Raw genomic sequence first — 20,127 nt, forward strand, 5'->3', positions numbered from 1 at the left:
GATTTTTTTTTATAGTTTATTATTTATTAAAAATGTTTTCAGTTTATTGCATTTTATATCTGGTAGTGACTTTGTGACTGCTTCTTATCATTGCTTTCACCCTTGTTATTATTTTAACTATTCATTTCCCCTTTGCTATTAGTAATGTACTACTCTTTTCCTCATTCCTTTTGCTACGACTTTGTCACGCTATTTCAATATCTTGAGATCATCAGATACAATTATCAGGAGTGCCATTTACTGTTGGATAACAATATCTCCCTTTTCTATGCTTTTTTGTATGACTCCCTTGGATTTGTGCACCCCCAAATGCATAAGTTTGAATTTTTTAGTATTGAATCTTACCTGCTAAGCACATGCCCACTATTCGAGTTTGCTGAGACTGAACAATGAACATAAGGCTTCCTATACTGGGTCAGATTGACGGTCCATCAAGCTCAGTATCCTGTTTCCAACAGTGGCCAAGCCAGGACACAAGTACCTGGCAGGATCCCAAGGGGTAGATAGATTCCAAGCTGCTTATCCCAAGAATAAGCAGTGGATTTCTGCAACTCTAATAGACTTTTCTCCAGAAACTTGTCCAAAAGTTTTTTTTTTTAATTTTTTTATTTGATTTTAACATTACATAGCCATAAATGACAAAGAAATGGCAATTTAAGGAAGTACCGTATTTGCCGGCGTATAGGACGCACTTTTTTCCCCTCAAAACAGGGGGAAAAAAGGAGTGTGCCCTATGCGTCTGTAATCAAAATTAACAGCACCCGGTGGGGGGGAGAGTAATGCGGTGGCATCGGGGAGCAAGGGCGCACTGCCCGATTGGCCAGTGCTGAGTTAAAGGGGCTTGCCGAAGCACGGCTTTCCCAATCAAAATCCATCAGCTTCAAGATTTTGAAGCTGATGGATTTATATGCAGCATACAGAAGATGTGGACAGCCTCAGCACCGGCCAATCGGGCGGCGCGCCTTCACTCCCGGACGCCACCGCATCACTCCCCCCCCCCTCTCCACGGACGCTGTTAGTAATTTTGAGCCGGTAATCAAAATTACTAAAGGTGCCAGTTCTGCTGGGAATCAGGGGAGCTGACAAATTCTGACATTGCAGTGACTTCCGGCGATATGTAAGTAACCCAGTTCATTCAGCCCATGCGCCTCCTTTCTCCAGGACCCGATGCTAAAATACGGTATAATTCTACATACAAAAAGAAAAACACAATGCCTTAGTCCACAATAACGGGGGGAGGAGGTATAAACTATTAAGGAAGTGAAGAAAAGGAAAAAACAAAAAAAAAAGAAAAGGCTTAACTTGCTCAAAAGGTCGAAAATCATATTATTGAACGCCTGATTCTTAAGGAGCTGAGAGAGACGTCTTCTGATCTAGGAAAAAACATAAATGTTCAGGGGAAAAAAAAGTATATCTATTGGGGCAGATTTTCAGGAGGATTTACGCATGTAGGGGGGGGTTACGTGCGCCAGGCCTAAGTCCTGGGACATGGTTGGGGGCGTGGCCAGAGGTCTCTGCAAGGCCACTGGGCCGGGGGATCGCACACCAGCACTCGGCTGGCACGCACAAGTTACGCCCACCTTTGACAGGCGTAACTTGTCAGATAAAGGTATGGGTTTTATTTTTTTTTCAGGCTGGGGGCGGAATGGGGAGGGGGAAGGAAAGCGAGGGAACTGGGAAAGCCAGCTGGTCTCCCCAAGGGCTCGGCGCACGCAAGGTGCACTAGTGTGCACCCCCTTGCGCGTGCTGACCCCTGATTTTATAACATGTGCGCGGCTGCGCGGGCATGTATAAAATCGGGCGTACATTTGTGGATGGACTCTCTATCTGGGTAACATCAAGCTAGGTTGAAAGAACATTGCACAAATCTCATCTTTGGGTGAATTTCCTCACTCTGAAGATCATCAAATCTTCACAAGAGAGCACTGTTCTTTTCGTACGTCTCACTTTGAATGTCAAAGTGGCCCCTAACCCTACACTAATACCTAAACCTCACGTCGAGTTACTAGATGGGCCTCCCATATAAATACCTATCTAGCGTGAGGGCATTATGGCTAGTCTGTCTCTCTCTCACTCAGCTTAAACCTACTAAACATGGTCCCCCCAGTGGTTGTATGTAAGAAATACAACAATTCTGGCACTTACTGCCTATTACCATAAAACACACCCCTTTTCCTGTGGCATGCGGTATTTAGTGCATTTTGATAAATCCGGGCCTAGGTTCCCAAACTGTTTTAACCAACAGCCCCAGTGTCAGAAGCACAATTAGAAATAGCCAAGTCCACATGAAGTAAAACAGACCACAGGGAATCCAAAGTCACTTCAGGAGGCCTTACCAAAAGTTGTAAGGAGGAACTCATAAAAAAGGATCTGTTTTGAGGTGCAGCATCCCTAAGAGAGATGAGATTGCAAGATCTCTCCAAACCCTCCAGAACTGGAGGATTTGGAGAGGATATTTATACCCAGGATTAGGGGATAAATATCGCAAATCCCATTTCGGGCATAATGCACAGCATAATGCTCAGAAAAAAAGGTGTAGCTATTTCTTGGTGTTAAATCATGCGATAGTGTGCTATCGCACGCAACGTTAAGTGCCCCTCATTTTCATTTACTCCACCTAAAGTCCTCCCAGTTGACCAAATTTTTAAAATTTGCATACACATCTCGCGATGCTTATCGCATGTGTTATGGAATTATCGCGAGCATTAAGGCTCTAATGCGATTTGAAAAATGACTCTGGCAGGATTTTCCCTTCGTGAAACCATGTTATCCGGTGTGCTGTAATCTACTTGTTTCAAGGTGTCTGCACTATCTTTTTCTTTAATAGGGTTTGCAAGCTTTGCCCACATCTGGGGTTAGATTAACATGGCTGTATTTACCCACCTCTTGCCTGTCTCCAGTATTGTATAGCGCAGTGCTTCCCAATCTTTTTTGTTTTGCGGCACAACTAGCTCAGGGTTCACTTAGTTATGGCACATCAACCACATCCTCTTCTTTTCCCTTACCCCCTCCCACTGGCATCATCATCACCTTCTCCCTTCCCCCAACCCTTGGCACCATCATCTTCTCCCTTTCCTCTTTCTCCACCATCATAATCACCTCTCTCCACTGGTATCTTCTTCTTCCTTCTCCACCACTCCCTGGCATCATCACTTTCTCTATCCCTCATTCTCTTCTCCTCAGCTCCTGGTATCACCATCATTACCTTCCCCCTCCTACCATCATAAGAACATAAGAAAATTCCATACTGGGTCAGACCAAGGGTCCATCAAGCCCAGCATCCTGTTTCCAACAGTGGCCAATCCAGGCTATAAGAACCTGGCAAGTACCCAAAAACTAAGTCTATTCCATGTTACCATTGCTAATGGCAGTGGCTATTCTCTAAGTGAACTTAATAGCAGGTAATGGACTTCTCCTCCAAGAACTTATCCAATCCTTTTTTAAACACAGCTACACTAACTGCACTAACCACATCCTCTGGCAACAAATTCCAGAGTTAAATTGTGCGTTGAATAAAAAAGAACTTTCTCCGATTAGTTTTAAATGTGCCACATGCTAACTTCATGGAGTGCCCCCTAGTCTTTCTACTATCCGAAAGAGTAAATAACCGATTCACATCTACCTGTTCTAGACCTCTCATGATTTTAAACATCTCTATCATATCCCCCCTCAGTCGTCTCTTCTCCAAGCTGAAAAGTCCTAACCTCTTTAGTCTCTTCCCCTCCTCTCACATTATCTTCACCATCCCTCTCCTATCCCCCTATCATCACCACCTTACCTCTCCCTCCCCCCTAGAATTATCCCCTTATCTCTACCTTCTCTCCCCTGGCATCATCATCACCTTTCCTTCTACGTTTCTCCCCACCCCCTGGCTCCATCATCACATTTCCTCTCTCCCTCTATCTCTTCTCCTCACCCCTGGCATCATTACCACCTCCCCTTCTCTCAGTCCTTGGAATTATCTCCTTCTCTTTCCCTCCCTATCATCATCCTGCTTTTCTCTCTGTCCCTCGCCCCCACTCCCTGCTATCACCTTCCCTTTGCCTCTATCTCTCTCCCCCCTCCCTCAGGCACCATCATCACCTTCCCTCTCCCACCACCTCTTCCATGCCACCCCTTGCATCATCATCTCCTCCCCCCTCCACCCCTCTCCTTCACCTCCTGGCATCATCACCTTCTCATCCCTGCAATCAGTCACCTTCCCTTTCCCTCTCCCCCACCCCCTGGCATCATCACTTTCCTTCTCTCTCCATCCCTCCTACCCACCCCCAGGCATCATCATCACCTTCCACATCTTCCCCCCCGCCCCCACACTCGCATCATCATGACCTTCCCTATCCCTTCATCTTCCATCCTCACCTTCCATCTCCCTCCATCTAGCATCATGTCCTTCCCTCTGCCTCTACCCCTCTCCTTCAACCCTTGGCATCATCATCATCATCAACTTCCCTCTCTCCCCTTCCCCATGCCAATCATCTTTTCCCTTGCCCTCCACCCCTTGGAATCACTTGCCTTCTCCCTCACTCCCTGGCATCATCATCAACCCTCTTCCTCACCCTGTGGGCTTCATCACCTTCCTTCTCTCTCCATTCTTCTCCCCCATCATTATTTTCAATCTTCCCTACCCCGTCATCACCTTCTCTTCTCTTCCTTTCTACCACCTGACATCATCTTTCCTCCCCTCCACCTCTCCTCCTCACTTCTTTGATGTATCATCTTCCCTTACTCCCATCTCCTGGCAGCATGAACTTCCTTTCCCTTCCCCCACATCCAGTGGAACATTCAGCTGACCCTTTCCCCATCCCATTCCCAATCCTTGAACAGCAGAAGTTTTGGGAGCAGGCTTACCCACTACTGCTTCTTCCATCTTTGCCAGCTTCCCTCTGCAGTCTGAACTGCATGGGGCACAAAAGTCTCACAAGCCTACAGAGCAGTTTCCACTGCAGAGGGAAAGCAGGAGCAGCTGCCATAAGCCCTGCTCTCTAATGCCTCCTGCTGGTGGGAGGACATCTGGCGGTCCAGACTAGAGAGAGAGGCAAAATAAAGACTGCAGCTGTGGTACATCTGTATTTCAGCCATGGCACAGTAGTGTGCTGCAGCACACTGGTTGGAAAACACTGGTATATAGTGGTACCATATCTGTTTGTAGAAAAGCCTCCCCCACCCCCGCTTTTAAGGACAAGTTGAACAAAGTTGCCAGAAGTTGAACTAATTTATCCTGGGGTGTACTACATCCACTCATTTTTTTTAGGTTTTTCAAGTACCTCTTGCTCTGGAATTCTGTGCATAATCATATCACATTATCAATTTTGTTTCCTATCTTAGAGCCATTGCCTTCCCCTTCATCTGTAAATACTGAGCAAAAGTACTTAAGATATTTGCCAGTTCTCCTCGTCACAAATCCCACTTTCACCCATGCCTCCTTTTGTTTTTCCCCTCTACCTTCTAAATCTAGAGAATTTCTCTTTTTATTGATTTTGGAAATGTTCTACTCTGTTTGGGCCTTTTCTCTTCTAACCACCCTCATTACTTCCCTTTCTGTTTCTTCATAATTCAGCTTGTCGCCCTATGCCTGTGTTTGGGGCTTCTTTTTGAATTTTTTGTTGAACGCTAACCTCTTACCCGTTTTACTACCTCCTCAGCAACCCATATATGTTCGGCGGGGTGCGCCAGTTGTGCCTCGCCGAAAGTAATAATGGGGCGAGTCTCGCGGAGGCGGTCATGCCGGGGGTGGGGTGTGTGTGTGTTGAGTGCCACACATTTTTTATGAAGCTTATGGCCAGGGAACCAAGAACACTTAGATTTTGGTAGAAAGCATGATTTTTTTTTTTTTTTAGTATAAGTATTCTTGGGAGATGCGGATGCCATGTCTCTTACACACTGACTACCAGCATCTCATCATATACAGGAAGTGATCCTTCTTTTATAGATAACATTCAATATTGTGGAAGATTCTAGTGTACGTGACTGCCCAAAGAATCATTTACAAAGGTTGTCATGTCAACCACATGATGACTATCTCTTAACTGCCCTGATTAGTTTTCCCAGGTGTGGCCCATTTGCCCTCACTCTCGAGATAGTCCTTTGTTCTGTTAAAATCTTACTGGTCAAGGTAATTAACACATGGCTGTGTTGAGAAAGAGTGCCTCTGTAGTGTTCGTATGGCCTGAAGTTCCCGCCATTGCTTTCTTCTTTGTGACCCTATGAATAGGCCTTACCTTTCTGGTGCCAGCTTGATTGCCTTTATAGATATCCAGGGAAATTCTGTAAGTCATGCTCAGAAAGGCACTTAGAGTTCATACAGCCCAGGTAGGCTAAAGAAAAACACAGGATTCTGGGGATTTCCTTCTCCATGTTAGTTTTCTGTTCAGGCCCACTCATCATTTCCCTCTTGTGCCACTTACAAATGGCAAAAGTGGCACACCCAAGTACCAGAGGTGAAGACAGAACTGTGAGAAGTGATTATGGCAAATGGGCTGAAGTATGTAGGCTAGCAACTATCCTCGTGTGTGTGTTGTGATCCCTCTAGATCCCCACTAAAGTAAATGAGACTCATAGATAGCCACGCACTCTCTAAGTAACAAATAGTAGCAGTATGACTGAGTGTCACTAGGTATCCATTAGCTTTATAATTGAGCTATAATGATACCTGCGTCATAAAAATGACCTAATTTATAATAGCAAGACCACATATGTTATCTTTCAGAGTTAAGTAATTCAATAATAGTGGTGTAACTTGTAAAGAAGAACAAAGAGAGACTAGTATGAAAGTTTTATTTTTCTCATATAATACTAGGTATACTGGGCAAGTCTCTGCAAGGAGTACTGTTATTGTAAACAACTACCCAGGATAATATTCATTAAAATGGCAAGCAGGGATATAATGAATGCACATAACCCTAAAAGTGAAGGAAGCCCAGAAAATAGAGGACAACCAAGAATCAGCAGAAAGCAAATGTTGCTTACCTGTAACAGGTGTTCTCACAGGACAGCAGGATGGTAGTCCTCACATATGGGTGAGTACCGAGCTGAGGATGCCTGAGAGTGCACCAAATGCACCCAAGACGCGCAAAGGCGCAATGACGGGGGTGGAATTTGGGACGGAGGGCATCCACAGGTTGGTGGAAGGATGTTGGGTGGTTAAACCGAAAAGAATAGGATTAGACAGACTGGCCAAACATGGAGCATGCCGGCTAGTCGTATCTAAGCAATAATGGCTGCAAAGGTATGGAGAGAGCTCCAGGTTGCAGCCTGATAAATATGAACAAGCAGCACCGGCCGAAGGGAAGCTATTGAGGCTGGGATGGACGCAACAGAGTGTGGTTACACACAGTGTTGTAGTGAAATGCTTGCTTGTTGGTAGAAAAGAGATACAGACCGTCAATTTATTTATTTATTTAACATTTTTATATACCGAAATTAATGTAGACAATTACATATCACTTCGGTTTACAGTATAACATAAACTAGCATGTAAGAATGCTTTTACATATAACAGGTATAAGATAACTTGGTGCCAAGTAACAGGGTCAAAGAACAATAGAATTATAGGCTTTTAACGAGGAGCCAGCGAATTGGCTGTCTAAATATCTGAATGAAATTTGGATAAACTAAGGGTAAAAGGTAAAAATGGATCCTAATTAGATTAGACATCTGTCAGGTTAGAGTACTAGCCTGAATTCTAGTCTATTGGTGTGAGAGTCATGACCTAGGAAGATCCTCTGAATGAAAGAAAAGCTTGGTCGAACAGCCACGTTTTCAGTCTCTTTTTGAAGGTACTATGGCATTGTTCTAGCCCAATGATGGCTAACCTATGACACGCCGAGACGTTTCGGCTGACACGCGCAGCGTTTCAAGGACTATCGAGAATTTTTTTTTTATCGGCTGTGTCGAGCCTTTTCTTTTTTAGCTGCGCCGACCCTTTAAAATCTGTTTTTTAGTATCCCCCTACCCTCTGGACCCCTCCACCAATGCCCCCGGGTGCAGGGAGGCTCATGCGGCGCAGCGATGAGGCTCAAGACAAAGATCGCATTTAAACGAGCTGATGCTCCTCCTCCTTCCTGTGCGGCCCCGGAAGTAAACATTGCTGAAGCCACGTGGGCACGAAGGAGCCAGAAGCATCAGCGCATGCAGAAGAGGAGTAGCACTTGTGCTTACGGGCCGCCGCGATTTCCAAGTCGCAGCGGTCCGAGAAGAGGAAGAGGCCCGGTAGCAGGGCCGCTGCAGAGCCCATCCTGCGGCGACCCGCAAAGAGGAGGCCCAGAGGTGAGAGAGAGGCTGAGGGTCTGTAGAGTGTGCGTGTTTGAGATGAATTGAGAGATTGTGTGTGAGAGTGAGGACCTGAATGTTTGCAGAGACAGCATGTGAGAGCCTCTGTGTGTGTGTGTGTGAGAGAGAGCATGTGCCAGTGAGAGCCTGTGTGTATGAATGATTGTATGAGAGAGAGCACGTGCCAGTGAGAGCCTGTGTGTATGAATGATTGTATATGAGAGAGCACGTGCCAGTGAGAGCCTGTGTGTATGAATGATTGTATGAGAGAGCACGTGCCAGTGAGAGCCTGTGTGTATGAATGATTGTATGAGAGAGAGCACGTGCCAGTGAGAGCCTGTGTGTATGAATGATTGTATGAGAGAGAGCACGTGCCAGTGAGAGCCTGTGTGTATGAATGATTGTATGGGAGAGAGCATGTGCCAGTGAGAGCCTGTGTGTGTGTGAGAAAGAGAAATGCATGTGAGAATGAGAACCTGACTGTGTGTTTGAGGGAAGAAGATGGAGAGAAAAGAAACAGAAAAAAAGACAATATAAAAGGAATTGGCAAAAAAATAAGAAAAAAGGTGGAAAAAAAAAAGCCTGTGACCAACCAATTAGAAAACTAAGATCAGACAGCAAAGGCAAAAAAAAAACTAAATTTACTTTTTAGTGATTGGCACATGTAATCTTTGGGAATGTGCAAGAGTAGCACTTTCTCTACGGATCTCACAATGTACGAGATCAGCATGGAGAAAGTGGAAGCCCACGGGGCCTGCACAGAGGAGGCAGCAGAATGGGCTTCAGTGTCAGTAGCAGCAATCGGCACCTCCCCAATAGCCATGTGGCAGCAGAGGAATGAGAGAGGTTCCGAGATTGCTGGCAAAAGAGAGGGGGGTCTGCCTTTAGTGTGTGCATGTGTATGAATGGGACTCTGCCTGGGGGTGTATGTGTGTGAATGCATGGGTGCCTGCCTGGGGGTCTGTGTGTGTGAAAATGAACGTGTGCATGCCTGGGGGATGGGGAGGGAGTGGTGTGAAAATGAATGGGAGCCAATAAAAGAAACCGACTGGCAGATGAAGTTTGTAACGCTTGCTTGGACTTGAAGTGTACGAAATACCAACCTTCAATTAAAGATTTAGTCAATGAAATTCAGCAACAAAAAAGTCACTAAGCAGGTAAGGTAAAGAATTATTTGTTTTTGCTTTATTAATAAATACAGTACATATTAAAATTATAACTTTGTTATTGATTAGAGCTACAAATATCACAAAATTATGGATTTTTCTAGAAGTGACACACCACCCGAGTTATGCTCGTTTTTTTTTATGAATTTTGACACACTGAGCTCAAAAGGTTGGCCATCACTGTTCTAGCCGGAGTTCTGGTGGAAGAGACTTCCATTGCACGGGGCCCGATTTGGATAGAGCTCGTTTTCTTAATGAAGATTTAATAGGTGGGACAAGGAGGATATTTCTATATGCCGACCTCACCGGTCTGGAGGGTAGATGTAGCTGAAATGGGATATTGATCTCCAGTGGACTGATATTGTGGATTGTTTTGTGTATGATCGTTAGTACTTTGTACATTATTCTAAATTTAATTGGGAGCCAATGCAGATTCATTAGGATGGGAGTAATATGCTCTCTTTTGCTGGACTTTGTCAATATCCTGGCTGAGGTGTTTTGCAACATCTGTAAGGGTTTAATGGTGTTCGCTGGAAGGCCTAGTAGCAGGGAATTACAATAGTCAATTTTTGAAAAGATAATTGCTTGTAGTACTGCACGGTAGTCTTGGAAGTGAAGGAGTGGTCTCAGCCGTTTTAGGAGGAATAGGTCTGTTTGCCCACTGGAACTCGCAGCTTGTCTCTTGCCACAGAAGGAAAGATTTAGGTGGAATTCCTATGGAGTGTAATGTGAGCTAGATAGAATGCAAGTACACTATTACAGTCCAAGGAGTGGAAAAACCCCCTCGATTTGGTGAGAGAGAGGTGTTGGAAAAATGGGCAGAGTATATTCTGACTAAGGTGAGATGCAACATCTACCTTAAGAAGGATATGAAGTTGAATACGTAAAACCACTCGGTCACGAAGGAACACAGGGTCGGATGGGTATGTAACAAGGTGTGTAACTCACTGACCCTGTTGGCAGAAGTGACGTTTATGAGGGAAAGAATTTCCCATGCCAAACTGTGACATGAGAGGAATGGAAAGGCTCGAACGGAGAAGGTATGAGACTTATAAGCATGAGATATAGGTTCCATTCCGTGACTAGTGAAAATAGAGGCGGCTTGATCAATGGATAATCCATGATAAGCTGACTCAGAAGGGGTTTACCGTTAATTGGGTATCCCCACTCCCAAACGATACACCAATTGGAACAGAGGTGTACCTACGTGGAGGATGTCTGGGGAACAGAATCTGAGGGAGCAAGAGAAAAAAGTGGTGTAAAAAAAGGGTAATATCCTTTTGTATGCATCATGTGGTAAATCATGCCATTTTGAATGGTAGGATTTATGTGTGGAAGGTTTTGTGACGCTACCAGTACCTAAGAACATTAGTGAGTCTACGATTTGAGACTGACTTGTGAGAAGGCGAATTGGTTACTGGTGTGATAGATTGAGAAGTATGGGAAGCATACTGGTCTCGGCCAGGACGTGGGTCTGAGGAACAGTGAACCCCGTCCCGGTTTAGCATTAGAAGAGTGCTGGCTATGAGAGGCAGCAGAAGAGACACATTTAAGAGGCCCTTGATGTAAGAAAGGCGTGTAACGGAACGCATTGGAAACATGTTTAGAGAGTAGAATCTGTGCACCGTATGGTTCGATTCAGACGCAGAGGGCAAGTTTGGTTGACCTCAGCGCTAGAAGATTTTTCTCGTTACACATGTAGTTCGAGACCATTCGAGAGGATGGAATCCTATATGGAGAAGGTCTGTTATTGCTTTCGGTAAGTCTTAGATAAGTGGCCCGAGGATACATGGAGTGAGCAAGGGCCAAGGGTAGAGCTGCGCAGCTTCCTTGCAGAGCAGCTAAGAGGTTGTGCGTGCTTGTATGTTGGAAAGCACATTGTCCCTATACTGTCTGTCTGTATGCACAAACATTTGTTGCAGAGACAGTATTGGAAGGCATAAGGGTATAACTCATGGCTACAAGCTCTAGGAATTTCATGTGAAATTGTGCCTGGAGCGGAATAGACACATATTGGGTTGAGAAGATTTTAGGTCAAACTTTACAACCCTGAGTAAATGCGAGCATGAGCAGAATCAGGCTAGGTTTTGGTTCTAGATCTGCAATATGGATGAGGGACGAAAGCGATTGAACAGCTTAGACCCATTGATAATGGAATTTCACTGAATCTAACCCATAGGAGTTTTGGTCTATGAGGAAAGTGCATAGTGAAAAAACCTCATGGCCCGACAATGAAAGAATTGAGGGGCTGAGGTTATGGAATATGCGCACAGGGACATGTAGGAATTTATTAGAATGTCTGCGCGGTTGCTGGACAGGAAGGTCGTTGTGACTGTGGGGTCCAGAAGTGCTGTATAAGGGATTTATGGCAGTGACAGTAATCCCAGGCAGTAATTCTATAGTGAGTCAAGAAGAAGTTAGAGCTCCTTGCGTGGACTGACTGTGGTTATGCAGCCGACCATGCAAGGAAAAGTGTGAATGAAGCTGTACTCCGTAGAGAAACAGCAGTCACCTATAGTGATTCAATGAAATATCCCAGTTACCGAAGCTGGTGCAACCAGCAGAGCTTGGGATTGTAATATTGTTAACTCACCATTAAGCACATAGAAAGATTAGAAGTAATGTACTTACTGCGATATGGAAGCATGGTGACGAGAGATACCATTTTACCTGTGCCTTCTGAAAAAAGCTGGTATTTCTGAGGTCCAGGATGGGCGGAGAGTACCTACTTTCTGTTGAAAGAAAGAATAGTGTAATAAACTCCCCAACACCCCTCCCTGCTACGCTTTGTAGCGTCTGGGAGAGTGTACCGGGAACCTTGGTACAAAGTGGGGTGGCCGCTCTGATAACCGGCTAGTTGGGAGACCAGGAGGTGTCCAACTCGCAGGGCTGATGTAATCTAGATATGTAAGCTCCCACGGGAGTGTGAGCGGTAAAGTCTTACCACATTTCTGTGTGCTGTACAAGGAAACATCAAGACCTGTCGTCAGGCTTCGAGGTGGACTTGCACCTGAGGTAGTACTTGAGGGATCTTGTGTTTAGCAGATCAGCGAATGCATCTGGAACTTTGGCTCTGAATTAGGAACCACAATCCAGAGCATTAATCAGTACAGAGTCCTGTTGCTGAAAGCGGGAGGATGTCCTGATGCAATCCCAAAGAAATGATAGAGATTCTCTTGGTATTGTGGCTGACATAGCTGGCAATAGCGATATGTGACACTAATACGGTTCTTGGAAGGTAGATGACCTAGAACTTTTCGAACCATGTGGTCCGAACTAGAGAACACATCTCAATGGGAATGCCGCAGAAGCGGGTACTTACCATCCGACGTGGATCGCCAAAGGACGAACCGGTGAAGATTGCTGGCTCTGTGGATTTCAGGAGTCATCGAGGGGTAGCCTGTGGACGTAGACGTCCGTCTCAACTCTGATGCCTGGTATGGTGGCGCAGGTATAGAGGAGACAGGCTGAGCGTGGCTGGCGCTACCACGGTAGTTTTTTGTGGAGGGCCACAATCCCCCACCGATGATGGTGGGGCACGCCTCAGGAACAGGGGAGCCAATTAACAGCTTGTGAACCCGGCCCTCGTCGCAGCGGCTCGATGTCTTGTGACACCAGTGCAGAATTCTTCGGAACTTGTTCCGGTGTTTCTGGAGCACCAAGGACTGCCAGCACTGTGCGGAACAGTGGCGATGGCAGTGATGATGTTGCTCGGCCCAGGCATTCTCCAGCACCAAGAAGGATAGCACCGATGTGCTGGATGGCGTCTGTGGCGGACGGTCACCGTGTCGGTGCCACGGTGCTCGGCCCGGTCTTTCCCGAGCACAGAGGTGGATGCCCTCGCTGTCTTGGATGGCGAATGAAGACAGACTGTCAGCATGCCTGCACTGCTCCTGACACTATGTAGTGTCATAGGCTAATACGGGGCTTTAATAAGAACCCAAAGCAAGGAGCACTGTGTTTAGGCGAGGGTATTACGTGGCCGTGCTATGTTGGTACTGACTGTGTCGATGGCGGCCGAAGCAGCCTCGAGGGTATCGTCAAAAATACATATATGCAAAAATGTTGATGACCCAGGCAGAGCTACGATGACAGTGATGGAAGCACTGACGGCATCAGCGTAGGTATCTATGGAAACGATGTGGCATCGAATAATCGAAAAACATCATTGGCACCGGAAAGATGATACAGGCATCGACGGAGTCTATGACCGCATCGGTAGGAACGTCGAAGACACCGATGGAAACGACGCGGGCGTCGACTGCATCTGTGGCATGGCCACGGGCGTCGACTGTATCCATTGGATCGACTCGGGCACCCATGGCTCGATGCCACCAGTGGAATCGACCCTGACATCGATGCCACCGATCTGGGCATCTATGGCACTGATGGAATCGACCCAGGCATGGATGCCATCGATGGAAGTGCCCTGGTCGACAGTGGCATCGATCTGGGCATGGATGGCAGCGACAAGACAAGGTGTGCGTTGATGGCATCCATCCGGGTAATGATGGCACCAATGAAACCTAAGGAAAAATCAGTGCCATGGATGAAAAACATGGATGGCACTGATAGAAACGATGCAGGGGCCGATGGCATCAGTGTACTGCGGGGGGAGGGATACTGATAGCATCTAAGAATCCAGGACGGTCTGAAGGGGGTACAGACGGTAGCGAAGGGGCATCGACTGCGCGAGGGTACCAAAAAAATCGAAGGACCTGAATCTACAGGGGCCCTGGCGGCAACGGAAACCGTGGAAGTCCCTGTCCCACTAGCGCTAATAACCAGGCAGAGTGTCACAGAGGGACACTCGCAGGCTATGTGTGGCTAACTGAAAACATAGGGAGAGGGAAGGCCGCAGTCAGTTGGCAGGCCAGTGAGGTGACAGGAACCGACCGAAAAACAGGGCATAGTACTCACCGAGTGTAGAATAAATGTACGCAAAGGGAGACCCGTGCAGGGAAAAAGTGTTTGTGAAGTAAAAGTTTGTGTTTCCGTGAGGAAAAAGTGTTAGAATTTCTCACAGAGCTCCTAACCGCTATGCTTACTGCAGAGCAGAAAAAAGAAGACTGAGTGAAACACCTTGTGGTTCACAGGGATAATTGCAGGCTGAGCATGCTCAGTGCATTCAGTGTGCCAGTGTCAGTCAAAGCTTTATAGAAACTTTGACAGAAAAGTTTTCTGTACAGGGCTCCATCCTGTGATGTCACCCACATGTGAGGACTACCATCCTGCTTGTCCTGTGAGGACTCATACTGTGTTGTGCATACATAATGTGGGACAAGTTATAAAAGTGTTGCAAAGCATAGGACATGTTCTGGTCATAGGCAGAAGTGGGCCTAGGTGAAGAGAAGTGTCACACTATCAGAGCACATCTGTGAGTGGTTGTGAATAAACTAAGTAACTGATAGGTAGTCTTACAGGAAGAAATGCCCAAAAAGGTATATAGGGAAAAATAGAAGGGGCTCACTAAATTCAGTATATTGGGTACAGAAAAATACTTGTGCAGAAGCAACAATAGGGCAGAATTTACCTCAAGGGAATATGTGATTTATACTAAGACATATCACACTGCAAAGTGGTCAGCAGTAGAACAGGGTGATTGGTTAGTGTGATCAGACTAGTTTTCATAGATAAAAGTAAAAGAGAAGTAAATGCATATACTCATTGTAAGATATAGAACTGAATAATGCTACAAAATGCTTGGACTGTAGAGACTTATAAGACCTGCATTAATTCAGACAGTGAAACCTAAATAGTGGCATTTTCAAATGGGTATATAACTAAAATATTGACTAGATGTATCATAAACATATTTTTGTTATGACAATCAGTTATCACATATCAAATAAAGGTCCATATAATGAAAGGTGCACGATGACTTCTGTGCAAAGGATGGGATGATTTCTGAAATCATTGACACATGATGTGTGCAGTTCTCTCAGCAGGGTGGATTTCTGACATCAGAGCATAGCCTCTTAAATCAGTATTAGATGTATATGTTCTTAAGGCCTACTATAAGAGCAAAACAAATTCAAATTAATTAATGAGAAATTCCATCATGGCCTTAACTCTGTGCATCTAGTAGTTCCTACATCTGCATAATATTTCCTCTTTATTATTAGGTAACATGCAATAGTCAGATCACAAACAACTTAAATGCTCAGACATCACATAGAAACATGCATTTCACTAAACTGACACATTCATTCATTGCATTCTTCAGGTGTCATGACACACACATAACACAACAAGATAGATAACAATTAACACATTTGAGCTCAAAAAGTAGACCAAAAACTGTTTGGGTCGATAAAACAAAAGTCAAAATTAAAATGATCTATTTCAAAATGAAAAAGTCAAACTGAGGAAAAATATAATCTTCAAGCTTTACAGCTCAAATGGTGTTTTCTTTTTCAATCTGGAAAGATATAAAATCTTGCATACAATAAAGTAAGGTAATAGTTAAAGTGAAATTACAGCATCATTGAAATTAAACATTCTGATATACCTTAATTCAGCAAATAGTCAAGCGAATTTCTTGTTTCTTTTGTTATACAACTGGGAGGCACTACCACAAAGTGTGGTGAGTGAGCTGTTCTCCATCTGCGATTTAAACCCTTTTGTCTCCTTTTCCTAAGGTGATAATGTTAGTGCTTTGTAATTCAAAGATTGAAAATTTGCCACCTCTGTTAATGGGTCATGCAATGCACAGTCAATACTTGTACCATCAACTCCTAGCTTAATACACCAACTGGAAGTCTGAAGGTTTTAGGACAAATTTTAAAAAGATAGAAGGGCTTTAATTGAATTTCCACTGAATCTATACTCTACACTTTGCCATAAGGGTCTTGTTCAGTTGCCCATACTGAAAAAAGCACCTATGGAAACTGTTCCTGTCTGTATGTGAAAATAACAGACTGTCTGGCTGAATGTACTACTTTGGATATTGGTGCAAAAGAAAGCTCTATTTCCAGGGCTTGTAACAAATCCCTGCCTAACAAATTTACTGGACAACCTGGTACATATAAAAACTGACTTGTTACTACTTTTTGTGAGTGCATAACTAGTTTTAGCATGGGTTCTCCTGCTCCTGCCCTAATTTGCACCACTCCTAGAAGTCATTGTGTATAACCATTCCCTGCTCTATATCTCTGAATCTTGGGAAATCTTCATGGTCTACCTTTACCACTAATTCTATTATATGGGGGATTTCTTTCAGGATTTGCTCTATATTTAGGTGCAAAATGTCCAAATTTCCCCACAATATCAACATCCTGTAGGATCAAAATTAGCTCCTTATGAAGGGCTAAACACCTCTGCCATTTATTCTTCTTCTAATGCTCCCCATCCTTTTAGATTACTGCACCTATTAATTAATCCTGGGGAATACCAAGCATTACTCCCACTGGTTTCCTATTCCACATCATCTGAAACCCATTTACCCCAGATACTTTCTCAGCAGCTATTCTATCTAGAACCACTTTTCCCTCTTTTTGCTTATTTAATTCCTCCATCTGCCTAGAATATAACTTAGTTGGGAATTTAGTTAAATCTTCAGCGCCTTTACTCTAGCATACAAATCACTATAATGACAAGTATTGAGAAACATTTCTAACCATAGTTTATTTTCCAGTCCTGGTCACAAAGCACAGTGTCTGTAAATTTGGAACCCATATACTAGTACATGGGCTGTGCACTGTTGGGCATAGGCCAGTGAAACTCATGTAATATCAAATTTAAAACATTTAAAGCGTAACAGAGTACCAGCTGGGTGTACCCAGCCTGCCTTCTTGCTAAAGGTACAGCCTGCAGCTTTCCAGTTTCCTATAAATTATGCAGCTGCTGCACTGTTTGTAAAAGAAAATTATTCCTTACCTGCTAATTTTCGATCCTGTAGTACCACGGATCAGTCCAGACCATGGGTTATGTCCCCCTTCCAGCAGATGGAGTCAGAGCAAAAACTGACAGGACACCCACCTATAAGCAGGTGCACTCTCTGCGTCCCCTCATTATAAAGAATATCAGAGCCAGAAAGAATGGAGTGGATGAAGCAAGATATGCAAACAGAAGAACAGATACCCTGGAACAAATAACTAAACATCCAGAAACATCAACTTGCAAAAAGAACGATCAGCAAACAGCCGAATAGTACTAAAAAACTTGAGCTGAGTAATCGAGCCGTCCATCAGAATGACACTTTAACTTCTGGGTGGGCGTCTGGACTGATCCGTGGTACTACAGGAACGAAAATTAGCAGGTAAGGAATAATTTTCTTTTCCCTGTACGTACCCGGATCAGTCCAGACCATGAGATGTACCAAAGCTTCCCTTAGACAGGGTGGGCCCCTGAAAGCCCGGCTCGAATTACTTGAGCACCAAAAGAGCCAAAGACCGGCGCCTGGAGGTTTAGCTATTAATGACACGCAATAGTGTGCAAAGACTTCCAAGTCGCCGCACGATATATTTCCTGTGGAGAAACCGAACGACTTTCCGCCCAAGATGCTGCTTGAGCCCGCAGTGAATGAGCTCTAATACCGTCTGGGGGGAAACTGCCTGCACCGATGTAGGCCGAAGAGATAGCTTCTTTCAACCACCAGGCGATGGTGGTTTTCGTCGCCTTGTGTCCTCTCAGAGCCGTGCCCTAAGACAAACAGATGGTCCGAGAGGCGGAACTCATTCGTCACCTCCAAGTACCAAATGAGGACCCATTTGACATCGAGGCGTCTGAGAAGGATGGAAGCTCCACCGACTGATTCAAATGAAAAGGCGACACCACCTTAGGTAGAAAAGCCGGCACTGTGGTCAACGAAAACCCTGAGTCAGTGAAACGAAGATAAGGCTCCCAGCAGGACAAGGCTTGGAGCTCCGAAATTCTCCTGGCAGAGGAAATGGCCACTAAAAATAGCGACTTGAGCGTGAGATCCTTCAGAGAAGCCCCCTTCAATGGTTCGAAAGGTGGTCCTGAGAGGATCCAAATGACCAGATTTAAGTCCCACGAAGGCGCTACTGCATGTGCCGGTGGCTTGACGTGTCTCACACCCTTCAGAAAACAGACTATGTCCGGGTGGGATGATGATAAGCACCTTCTCGGCGAGGAATCAGGGCACCAAGGGCAGCCACTTGAACTCTCAGGGAATTGTAAGCCAATCCTTTATCCAGTCCCCGCTGGAGAAAGGAGAGAAGCTGTGGCACAGACGCTTGACGAGGAGGAACCGGCACAGTTTCACACCAAGCTTCGAATACTTTCCAGACCCAGACATAGGCAACGGAAGTGGAAGTCTTTCTCACCCGAAGCAATGTAGAAATAACATCCTCCAGGTAGCCCCGTCTCCTCAGGTGGCGCCTTTCAAAAGCCAGGCCGCAAGACAGAAGCGATCTGCCTGGTCGAAAAATACGGGACCCTAGTGGAGGAAATTCGACAGATGTCCGAGCCAAATGGGTACCTCCACCGCGAGATTGACCAGGTCTGCAAACCATGGCCCCCGAGGCCACCCTGGAGCCATCAGAATCACGTATCCCCGACGGGACCCTATCCTTCGCAGCACCTTCCCGACCATGGCCAAGGCGGAAACACGGATTAAGAGCTCGGGAGGCCATGGCAGAACCAGAGCATCCACGCCTTCCGCCCCATGCTCCCTTCTGCAGCTGAAGAATCACGGAGCCTTCGCGTTCTAGTGAGTGACCATGAGGTCCAGGTGAGGATCTCCCCACCTGCCGAAAACGAGTTCTAACGCGTCCTCTGAGAGTTCCCACTCCCCTGGATCTATGCGTTGATGGCTCAGGAAATCTGCCTGGACGTTGTCCACCCCGGCTATGTGCGAAGCTGCCAGACGGGAGAGGTGGCATTCCTCGTAGAAGAGAGATAGGCTCCCTCCTATCTTGGGAATGGGGGAGTGCACCAACAAGACTTCATTGGTTAGGCTTGGACGCTCCTCCTTGGAAGAGGGCTTTCCGGGCTGGACGTCTGCCCCGAAAGGAATGAGACCAGGCTTGGGACCGAGAGGAGGGCGGTCTCTGGTTGACATGTCTGGACTGTTGGAAGCGACGCTGACCCCGGAAGTGGCTTCGCGTAGCGCCGAATGTTCTGGGCTGCCTAGGCCTATCCTCTAACGCAAATTATATGAACCCTGATTAATATAACATGTAACTAATATAGATTCAAAAAGACCTGTTATATGGATGTCAAGGATGATGGGAAATCTGAGTGAACCTTCATACGATGCTGTACTTACAGTATACTTACTGTCTTTCGTGGTGAACTCATTACCGTGAGCGGCGCCTTCAGTCGCAAATCCGGCGTCTCTCTCTACACAGCTGTTGATAAAACTATTGACGTCATACCGCGGGCTGTACTTAATACGGCTATCGTGACTATAAGACTATGCAAAGGCTTTAAAAATCATTAGGTACCTCAGTGTTGGATGAAAACTCTTAAAGTGTTCGCTGTCCACTTTGGAATTGATACTTTGATGATCACATGAATACCGCTATGATGATGACTTATCTTTTAGCTTGTAGTCATGCCGCTGTGATGATAACTTATCTTTTAGCTTGTAGTCTGTCTTGCTTCAGCTGAAACAAGACCGACTACAAGCTGAAGCAAGACCGACTACAAGCTGAAGCAAGACCACGAAAGCTAAAAGATAAGTTATCATCACAGCGGCATGACTACAAGCTAAAAGATAAGTCAT

The sequence above is a fragment of the Rhinatrema bivittatum genome, chromosome 4 (assembly GCF_901001135.1).
Source record: "Rhinatrema bivittatum chromosome 4, aRhiBiv1.1, whole genome shotgun sequence".
NCBI lineage: Eukaryota > Metazoa > Chordata > Amphibia > Gymnophiona > Rhinatrematidae > Rhinatrema > Rhinatrema bivittatum.